The sequence below is a fragment of the Pinus tabuliformis genome, chromosome 5_2, assembly GCF_031772625.1.
Source record: "Pinus tabuliformis cultivar Carrire ecotype Pingquan chromosome 5_2, CPIR1, whole genome shotgun sequence".
Classification (NCBI taxonomy): Eukaryota; Viridiplantae; Streptophyta; class Pinopsida; order Pinales; family Pinaceae; genus Pinus; species Pinus tabuliformis.
In genome coordinates, this window is record NC_142306.1 from 1,057,910,672 (window position 1) to 1,057,922,575 (window position 11,904).

At 35.7% G+C, this 11,904-nt stretch overlaps 1 pseudogene; it reads right to left on the reverse strand.

Annotated features, from left to right (window-relative positions):
• Positions 1–5,953: 5,953 nt before the first annotated feature.
• Positions 5,954–9,834, reverse strand: LOC149162869 (putative receptor-like serine/threonine-protein kinase At5g57670 pseudogene; annotated as a pseudogene).
• Positions 9,835–11,904: the final 2,070 nt, after the last annotated feature.

The window sequence follows — 11,904 nt, forward strand, 5'->3', positions numbered from 1 at the left end:
ACGCAGGGAACGATTCGATTTTGTGTTGATTACCGCAACATCAATCACGCATGCCCTAAAGATAACTATCCTACTCCCTTTATTGATCAAATAATTAATGAATGCTCTGGGAGTGAGATTTTCTCTTTTATGGATGGTTTTTCTGGTTACAACCAGATTAACATATTACCCGCTGATCAACAAAAGACGACTTTCATCTGTCCATGGGGGACTTTTTTTGATAAGAAGCTCCATTTCGGTCTTAAAAACGTTGGTGCTACCTTTCAGAGAGAAATTTCATATTCCTTTCATGATATTAAACACATTGTTCAACCTTATCTAGATGACTTACCAACTCATTCTATTAAGCGTTTGACCATCCGGACCACCTTTGTGCAATCTTTTTGTGTTGTCAACACTATAATATTAGTCTCGATCCACATAAATGTGTCTTCTGCATAGAATCTAGTCGACTCTTAGGTTTTCTTGTGTCCAAAGAAGGTATTCGAATAGATCTAAAAGTTGAGGCTATTGTAAATCTACCCCCTCCTTCATCGATGCACCAATTACAGAGTTTGCAAGGAAATGCTAATTTCCTTTGTTGCTTTGTCCTAAATTACGCTAAGCTTTCCAAGGGATTTACTTGCTTGCTCAAAAAGGGGATCCCATTTGTTTGGGATGAAATTTCCCAAAAATATTCTTGATGCTCTAAAGAAAACGCTCATCAGTTCTCCTTTATTACATCCCCCCGACCATCATCATGATTATTTCATGTACTTGACTGTAATTGACAGTACCATTATTATGGTGCTAGTCCAGGATGATGACGATGGAAATGAACATGTGGTTTCTTATTTGATTTGAAATTGAATTGACACTAAAACTCGATATGCTCATGTTGAGAAACTTTCCTTGGTAGTAGTCCATGTTGTTCAACGATTTCACAATTACATTCTTCTACAGAAGACCACAATGATTTTTGATTGTAACCCCATGACTTATATTCTGACTCATCATTTGCTTGGGGGAAAATACTCTAAATGGATTGTTATACTGCAAGAGTTTGATTTGGAGTTCACATCCACCAAATCAAAGAAATCACTCATTTTTTCCAAACTAATCTGCGCCCTTCCTCCTGCAAACACCTCCACTAATTTTACTTCGAAAATTCCTGATGAAACTTTATTTCTCATCGGCACTCTCGACCCATGGTATGGAGATATCATTGTTTATCTTCAGACCCAAACTTTCTAATCCGAGTTGTCTCGATCTGACCAACACCGCATTCAACATGAGTCTCAACCTTATCAGATTATTGGTGATACGTTGTACCGAGTTGGTGTTGATTTTGTTCTTCGTAGATGTATAACACTTGAAGAGGTTGAACGAGTCTTGAATTACTGCCACTCTGGGGCATGTGGTGGTCACATGTCAGGCTATGACACTTCTTAGAAGATCCTTCGCGGTGGTTACTTCTGGCCTTCTATCTTCAAATATTGTATTCTGGCCATTCAAAAGTGCAATGAATGTCAAATTTATAACCACAAACAGCACGCCCCGCCAGCACCCTTACATCCAGTCGTTACCATTGACCCAAATGGGGAATTTATTTCATGACATGTAACCCTCGCTTGGCCGGGGGCATGGCTATATCATCGTCATCGTCGACTATTTTACTAAATGGACCGAGGCAATGCCTACATATAATGCTAATGGTATATTTACTAATCAGTTCCTCTTTAACCATGTCATAGCCCATTTTGGCATCCCTCAAGCCATTTTCATTGATCACGGATCACATTTTCGTCAGTACATGATGGCAGAGTTGACTACTTAGTTGGGTCTTCGCTATGATAGCTCAACTCCTTACTACCCATAGGCCAATGACCAAGTTGAAGCAATTAACAAAGTATTGATTACTATGCTTCAACAAACCATTGGGAAGCATAAAAAGGATTGGCATCTCATGCTATTCTTGGCTCCTTGGGATTACCGGACATCGATTAAGACAATAAATGGTTTCACTCCATTCCATTTGGTTTATGGTTTATAGGTGACACTCCCGATCGAGTGTGAAATTCCTTCGTTAAAATTAGCTATCGAGCTACTCCCTGACACCTCACCTAAAGAGGAACAATTACTTTATCTATAGAGACTTGATGAGACCCGTCGTATTGTTGTGATGGTGATTGAGGCATAGAAAAAATGAGTTAAAGCTCATTTTGATCAACTATTTCTCCACGCGTTTTCGCTGAAGGTGACCTGGTCTTGCTGTATGACCAAGCCAACGATAAGTTGGGATCTAGGAAGTTCGAACCTATGTGGCATGGGTCATATATCGTTAACCGTGTCTTTTAAAAAGGCACCTATGAGCTAGTTGACTACGAATGTAATGCATTATCACAGCCCCACAACGAGCTTTATCTGAAAAAGTATTATGCGTGAACTCTGTGTAATTACTTTTGTACATCACTGTGTGAACTCATTGGTGTGCAGTTTTTATTTTTTGGTGTGATTGTTTGATTTGAATACACGTTCCTTCTACTTACCTTGTGTTCCACTCAGTTTGCAGATTTCGTCAAACCATTATGTTGGTTTTGTTGATGGTGCTTGTCGTAGCACATGGAACTTATCTTCTACTGCTTGGGCACTCTTTGCCTCTGATGGCGAGTTAATCGATTTACAAGGTATTTTCCAAGGACAAAAAACTAATAAGATTGCCAAGTACAGTACAGTTATTAAACTGTTATCAGAAGCAACTGATCTTGGCATTAGAAATTTAGTTATTAAGTTAGATTCACAACTCGTTGTGCTACAATTGAATAGTCATTATTCAGTAAGAAATCCACAAATTTTGCGTATGTATCTACGTGATCGATTACAAGAAATAAATTTGTATTATATCACATATCAACACATTCCACGGAATTTGAATACACTAACAGATGCATTAGCAAATTATGTTCTTGATAGACATTTGCGTAACTTATATATCTAATCCCATCATGATGATACATGAAAACATAAGTAGAAGATAAAACATGCATATGTATATATATATATATATATATATATATATATATATATATATATATATATATATATATATATATATATATATATATATATATATATATATATATATATATCATGTATGTATAAGTTTGTTCATTAAAATCTCAAAAAATAAGTGTTCTGAGACACCTAGCAAAGCCTACAATAGTGTAAAAAATACACGACTAGAAAAGGCTATTCGCCCACATGATGCTCTCGATAGCACGAGACCACTCTGATCACTCAGCTTAAAATCCAATGCAGTATCGCAGGCACTCCTATTGTATGCCTCTGGTATCACAGTGGCACGTCAACTATAGTCACATACTCTAGAATCCCTCTCATGATCGCTTCTAGATTCTGTTCCATCTCTACCATAGCATCTGCTTCTTCCTCATATGGAGCATCCTCTATCTGGCGTGCTACTTGTCATGCTATTGGTGACATGCCGGGAGGCCTTTCTGGTTCCACATCTACACATTTATCACAAGTAAACTCTCAGATACAATTTAACAAAAAACTCATAAAACTTGAAAAAAATCCAAAAACAAGTTTTACCTTCATCAGTCCACTGTTCACTCAGTGGTATAGGTAGATTTGGATCCCATCTGAAATCTGTGCCTACATAGGCATAGTCATCCACATCGATCGGTTGTTGGCGCAACCAACCAAAGAATTGTGGAGGGAAATGAATCTACTAACCCCCTCCTCCATGAGGCATGATCTCACTCCATCTGAGCAGCCTCAGATCTTATGGAGCAGGATCTAGTACCTCTGTCCACTGATACTAAAATAGGGGCACACGCTCCAAAAAGAAAGTGACCAAAATCGAACTAAAGCCAAATTGTTTCAACTCTCCTAACTTGCCTTTGGTTAGTTGCCTCTTCATGTTGGAAAACATTCCCTCGTGCCAGTCGAACACTGTTGGAGTAAGGCAATACACTGCATACTAGAATTATGATTTTGAGACCTCGTGCAAAGCCCACGACCTATCTATATGGGCCATGGTGTGTAGAATTGTCCTCAAGGGAAGATTTTTGATGGTCAATATCTCACCTTCACGTTCACTCTTGTCTCTCCACCTGGGAAATGCCTTTTGATTAAAGCATTGGTGCTCTCACCTCCAACACGGGATCCAAAGAGTTACTCTTTCCCCTCTCCTAGACAATTTAGTAATGAAGTAGATATCAGCTACTTCCAGCTCTAGTTCTTGGTCTCCAATGATGAAGATTTTCCTATAAACATACCATAAACTAATCAGATAATGTAGCAGCTCATTTTTAGCGTTGATTCCTGGGGTTCATAAGAATTTCAATACCCCGTAGTTCCTCAAAGCATTGACACATTCAATATTTTGGGAAGCCTGGTGATCTTGTGCCTCAGGACCTCTTTCCTTCAATTTGATGACCATGTTGTCAAAATCTCCTACAAAACAACCATTTACATTTATTAAATTCCTTTTCATGGATAAAAAACTCAAAAATTTCACTCAAGGGAGATGATTTCTCTTCATTTTTCCACCCTACGGCCAGCTGTTGGGAGCTATAAATGCTAGATTTACACCCACATTTAAATTGTCAATTTGGGGTCGTAAGACTTAGATACGTAGCACAATATATGCCAGAATATGACCTCATGGATTTGTAAGATCAAAACAATTCGAAAAGGAAATCATTCAAGAAAATGCATTCCAAAGTAAACACACTACAACAAATAAAGAATGCAAAGCTTCTTAAAAGATTACTGCTACGCTGCAAATATGATAGCATGAAACAAATTCAATTTCAAACTATTTTAAAATATGTACTTAAAATTCTTCTTTCAAATGATGCTGGAAAGGAATCATACGTGTATGGAAATATTCAATCCAGAATTTAAATTATTGAGCAAGGATATCTTCAAGTTGTTGGACACTTTACTTATGTTAAAAATGTATTCAAACTAATCTTGGTATTTAAATAAATGTTGTTTTCTTAAAACACCAAGATAAATTCCATGTAATGATTTAAGTTTCTTATAAGTGCCAAACAATATGAATGGAAAATCAAATGAAATCCTTATTGCTCTTATACTATTTTTGTCCCCTCCTTGAATCCCTGCAGACTAAAAATATGTTATGTTATATAATAAAGAGAACAAGGCAATTAGTGAAAATGAGAAAAGAAGCACTTGTTAAGTCTACTCTATTTTTAATCTAATTACTGGAACAAAAATAAATCCTAAAATGACATTGGCATTAAATTTATCAAACCTATGCAATTAAGAAATCATGAAATGGCAGAGCAAAGTTTAAATCACACTACATAATTTAGGAAATAAAACATAGTCAAATGAATTACACAAGCATGTAATAAAATGCAGTGAATTAAATCACACTAACAGGAAATAAAATGTAATAGAATAAATAAATCCTAAGTAGTCTAGGTAGCGAACTAGCTAATGGGCCCGAACAACCATCTCGATCTTACTGTAAAAATCAAATCAACACCCCATCTCAAAGATTCGAAATAGCCTGGAAATGTAAATTGAATGTGGAATCATATTACTACTGAAATAAAATTACAGAAATGTGAAACAATTAAGTGTTGGGCTCCAGTCGTCCTCTCCAAGGATCATTCCACTCGGCTCAGACTCCTCTCATGGCACAATTGAAATCCAATATATGCAAAATAATGAAATGTACAGGTTTGAATCTCCAATCCATAGCTTAGTGTTCTTCTGCAATCCAACCTTTTGTGTGATTTTTCTATTAATACACAACTCTCCATTTTATAGCAGCAAAACTGCTCTAGTTAAACGAATCAATTGTTACATAGCATATAAATTTATGATTTTTGGTTAATATAAATTAATTAAAATCAAAATGAGAAGATTTGATTCCAATTTCGAGTTTGAGTTGGTGCAATCCCGACTTCTGGAATTAATTTGACCATCGCATTGCTAGCAGAGGCAATGCACAGCTGGGGAGCTCCAGTCCATCATCATCATCTTTATTTATCAAGGATGTTGGCATTTTCCAATAATTCACTAGCTCATTACTTTGACCTTTTATCAATAACTGTAACACCTCATTCATTGATGGTCGCTAGATAGCTGAATGTCTTACGCAGAGTGAAGCAATTAACACCATTCTCTTCATCTGATGAGTGTCATATTGACCTTGAAGCTGTGGATCTATTAGTTCATGAATGTTTCTAGACTCCATTAAGGGTTTAGCCCAAGACAATATGTTCTTCTCAGAAGCATCCACTGATCTACGACCTGAGATAATCTCAAGCAACAACACCCCAAATGCAAAGACATTAGTTTCCTCATCAACAATCCCATGTAGTAAATACTTAGGTGCCAAGTACCCAAAGCACATAGAGATGCAACAGTTCTATTCTAAGCCCCAAATACAAATCTGAATTAAATGTCGGGACTCAAGAGAAAACTCCAATGATACAAAACTAACTGAATCCGCTAAACCCTAAATACACAAAAGCATATTTAACGAAGCTATTCAAAAGCATCATCATCATCATCTGGAAGAGGTTGGGTTGTAGATGCTACAAGTTCTACCTCATACTGCTACCAGGTTCTCTTGCCCAACAGTGTCCCAACAATAAAAGTGAATTTTTCCATAGTTTGTAAAAAAATAAGAGGACGGACTTCAACATCAATGGTAGACTCGTATTTCTTCTCAAACTTCCTGGTAGATGATGCTTTACTGTTTTGGAATCCATTTAGACAATCCAAAATCTGAAATTTGTGAATCAAAATCCGTGCCTAGTCAAGACATTTGAAGACTTTATATCTCTATGGGTGATGCATCGCTAGAAGCATTTGTGTAGATAATGCAGCCCCCGTGCTGTTCCAATTGCTACCTTGTACCTAATTGACCATTCCAGCACCCTAGTCTTGGTACCGTGAAGGAGTGAAGCCAAAATACCATGCAGATTGAAATGGAATATGAGATGAAGATCGTTCTCTATGCAACACCCTATCAATGAGGCTATGTTGAGATGGCATACATGCCCAATAATTCCTAGTTCTATTAGAAATTATTTTTTTCTTTTTGTTCATCTCTGTTTTCTTTTTCAAATCCCTTAACTGCGATCATCTTCCCATCAAGTTGTCATAAAAATGACTTTTCATGGGTGTTGTTCAACAATATTTGTGCACAATCTCATCTTAAGACTCAATAAGAGGTGCATAATGTAGTTCTAAATATTTTTCATTGAATTCAAGCTAATGCTTCTATTCATGAGATGAATCCTTAAATGTTTTTCTACTTCTGTGCATGAGATGAATCCGTAATTAAATGTGTTTCAGGAAGCATTCCTGCACTGTTGGTGCTAGTACATGACTTATTCACCTGCCACCAAGAAGGTATATTATTAACGCTCTTCCAATTAATTAACAAGAAGAATTCATAATTTAATAGATATTTCCTCTGAATGCCTCTAATTATCAACTTAATAAGATAATAATGATTAAAAACACTAGTCACAAACATAGAATTATTTGATAAGAATTGTAGAAATCTAGACAAAAAAGCAGCTCAACATCTCCCCACACTGATCTTCTTGCACGTCCTCGTGCAAGACAAACCATTTAATGAGGAAATGAAAGAAGGCAGGGGAAATGTTTAAAGATCAAACTATGGTTTCGATAAGAGTGTCAAAAAAAATTTCAGCAAGTAAATATGAAGATGCCTAGTATTTTAAAGCACTCATTAGCCTGCAACATAACTATTAAAATGCCCACTAAAACCATGTTACAACTCTTATTGAAAGTAGGAATGATAAACAATATTAGGTACAAAAGGTAGACATTATGGAGAAAGAGTATTGCACATACTTGTTGTCTTGTTTCAAATGGATTCTCTATTTGCTTCTACCCAGAGTCTTATGATAAAGGTCAACTTTTTTTGAAAAGGTGCAATTTCAAGAAAACTACCACAAGATTCTTGCTCCTACCATAGCAATATTATACCTAGATTGTGTAGCACATATTTAGAGGCAACCACAATCAATACACATGGTTTTCAATCAACACCTTGTGAGTAGTAATCACTAAGTATTTCATCACTCTAATTATCATGAAAATTAAAGTGAGTTATGATACCAAAAAAGGGAAATAAAAATTATGACACTTTCCTGGACCAATGAGCAACCTCTTTATTGAACATTCTAAATTTCGTTGTCATCTAGATGAAAAACTGAATTTCTCCCTAATCAGTACAAATAATTACCTTTACTAAGGGTACCACATCATTAAAGATTCCAGATTTTTGAAAAATAGAACTCAAAGCATCATGTCCAAATCGTCTTAAAACCATTTTCCAAGAATCACAATGATGAGTTTCAGGGAAAGAGAAGGATAACCAAGCAAATCATAGTATACAATTAACTTTAATACCACAGAGATGGCCCTACTGCTCGCAGGTGTCTATAACCTCGACAGGGATGTCTTTTAACCCAGCGAAATCCATGTGTCCCACTTACTAGATATAGATTTAGAGTTATCTTATTTTAATTTTAATGAAGGCCACTGTCTTGGCTTGGTAACCAGCTGATGGTAGTGCCACTCACAAGAAGTATCATGGATGAACAGGTCGTCTCGTGATGAGACCTCATGTCTTCCAACTTTTTGGCTAAAAGCCATTACTTTGGCTTGGTGACCAACATCAACAATGTCATGCATGTTAGGTCTCATGATCGTGGTAGGTTGACTCATCACGAGACCTCCTATCCTTCCCTAAATCTCTTGTAAACTCTGATTATGATTAACCTTAAACGTTACTAAATAAGTGGGGAGACTCATCTACTCCTTAAGAGTATGGGATGGTGTGAATTTTTTTAATGACCAATCATTACTGTCTAGTTCTTCTACCCTAAAGACTTATTAAAAATATCCCAGATAATGACTGAAAGACTCTTTGAGTTAATAATTCTAGTGTTCTCATGAACAACCCATTATGATACTTTACAAGAGTGATCCACCATAGGGGGCTCTCCAATAATACCTTCTAAGGGAAACTGAAAAATATATATCCTAGATGACAACTCATTAGAGTGATTAATGATGGTTACTTTTGCAGAATCATGAGGTATTAGAGTGAATTATACTCAACAAGATTTATCACAGATGGGTGTGTTAACAACTAATATGGATCAAAAGCAATTTAAGTGGCTATACTTTAAAAATCAAAACCCTAATAGTATTATTGTAACATCTTTTATTCATGGCATTAATTTATTCTCCTACCCTACTCTACCCTAAAAAGCAGAAGACTCCTTTTTAAGTATAGGAGTACTTCCAATGCATCCACGTGCACAACAAGAGGATAATTATACTCATGTTCAAATTTGAAAAGTATATACGAGAAAATACCAGAACATGAGGTACCAGCTACACTAACTGATGTGATGCTACAAATTTTCGAATGATAAAGGAGGAGTGGATACTAACAATCATTTGGAACCAAGATTCTATGGGATCCATATACTCTTGGTTACTTGATTCATGGGCAACATCTAGTGCATCGTGCAAATCCTCCACATTTCCTTGTCTATCCTCTAAAGTGTAGGCCAAATCAGATAGATGTTCTGCTTCTAATGGCTTCTCCTCATCATGCATGATCCATAGCTTCTCGGTCTCCTTAGGAAGATCTTCTAGATCTTCATGAATCTTCTCTTCCAGAGGAATAGACATTTCTCTTATTGATGCCAAAATGTGATCTTTCTGTGAAGCAGAGACCCCAAATTCTTCTATAATTTGATATAATTCTTGGAATAACATCACAGTTCTTGACATGTTCTTGCTATATGGAAAGTCTTGTTAGCACCAAACTTGAAATATTTGTTTACTCGGACAACCAAAATTTGAAGTGACCCAAACAAAAGTGAATGCGTGGCTCTTCACTCACGTCTTACCGTCATCTCTGCTCTTTAGTTGCCCTGTGATGGTAAAAGAAGAAAAAAAATCAATTAATCTCAATTGCAATAAAGAAAATAACCACACTTGCAATGAATAAAATCACTCATTTGCAGGAAAGAAAACTTGGCCTGTGATCTTTCTGGCAATACCGTCCAGTATGCTTCAGCAAGCAAGGGGAATCTCACTAATCTAAAAATTCAATTGCAAAGGAAAGCGAAAAGCACAACAAATCATGAGGCCTTATCCTACAACGCCTCCCCGACAATGGCGTCAAAACGTTGGGAGGTATAAATGCTAGATTTACACCCAAATTTAAATTGTAAGTCTGGGGTCGTAAGACTTAGAGACGTAGCTCAATATATGCTAGAATATGGTCTAAGGGATTTGTAAGATCAAAAAAATTTGAAAATAAAATATTCAAGAAAATACATTCCGAAGTAAACACACTGCAACAAATAAAGAATACAGAGCTTCTTAAAAGACTACAGCTACGCTACAAATATGAAAGCATGAAACAAATTCAATTTCAAACTATTTTTAAAATATGTACTTAAAATGCTTATTTTGAATGATGCTCGAAAGGAATCATAAGTGTATGGAAATATTCAATCCAAAATTTAAATTATTGAGCAAGGATATCTTCAAGTTCCTAGACACTTATGTTTAAAATGTATTCAAACTAGTCTTGGTATTTAAATAAATGTTGTTTTCTTAAAACGGAAAGATAAATTCCATGTAATGATTTAAGTTTCTTATAAGTGCCAAACAATATGAATGGAAAATCAAATGAAATCCTTATTGCTCTTATACTATTTTTGTCCTTGTCTTGAAACCTTGTAGACTAAAAATATGTTCTATTATATAAAAAAGAGAATAGGGAAATTAATGAAAATGAGAAAAGAAGCACTTGTTAAGTCTACTCTACTTTTAATCTTATTACTGGAACAAAAATAATTCCTAAAATGACATTGGCATTAAATTTATCAAACCTATGCAATTAAGAAAGCATGAAATGGTAGAGTAGAGTTTAAATCTCACTACACAATTTAGGAAATAAAACACAGTGAAATGAGTTACACAAGCATGTAATAAAATGTAGTGAATTAAATCACACTATCAGGAGTAAAATGTAATAGAATAAATAAATCCTAAGTAGTCTAGGTAACGAATTGGCTAATGGGCCTGAACAACCAACTCGATCTTACTATAAAAATCAAATCAACACCCCATATCAGAAATTTGAAATAGCGTGGAAATGTAAATTGAATGCGGAATCATATTACTACTGAAATCAAATTACAGAAATGTGAAACAATTAAATGTTGGGCTCCATTCGTCCCATCCAGGGATCATTCCACGGGATTAGACTCCTCTCATGGCGCAATTAAAATCTAGTCTCTGCAAATAATGCAATGTACATGTTTGAATCTCTAGTCCATAGCCTAGTGTTCTTCTGCAAGCCCACCTTTTGTGCGTTTTTTCTATCAGTACACAACTCTCCATTTTATAGCAGCAACGTTGCTCTAATTAAACGGATCGATTGTTACATAGCATATAAATTTATTATTTTTGGTTAATATAAATTAATTAAAATTAGAACAAGAATATTTTCTTCCAATTTCGAGTTTGAGTTGGTGCAATCTCGACTTCTGGAAGTAATTTGACCATTGCATTGCTAGAAGAGGCAATGCACGACTGGCGAGCTCTAGTTCGTCATCATCATCTTTATTTATCAAGGATGTTGGCATTTTCCAATAATCCGCTATCTCATTAATTTTACCTTTTATCAATAACTGTAACACCTCATTCATTGATGGTTGCCAGATAGTTGAATGTCTTACGTAGAGTGAAGCAATTAACACCATTTTCTTCATTTGATGAGTGCCATATTGACCTTGAATCTGTGGATCTATTAGTTCATGAATGTTTCCAGACTCCATTAAGGTT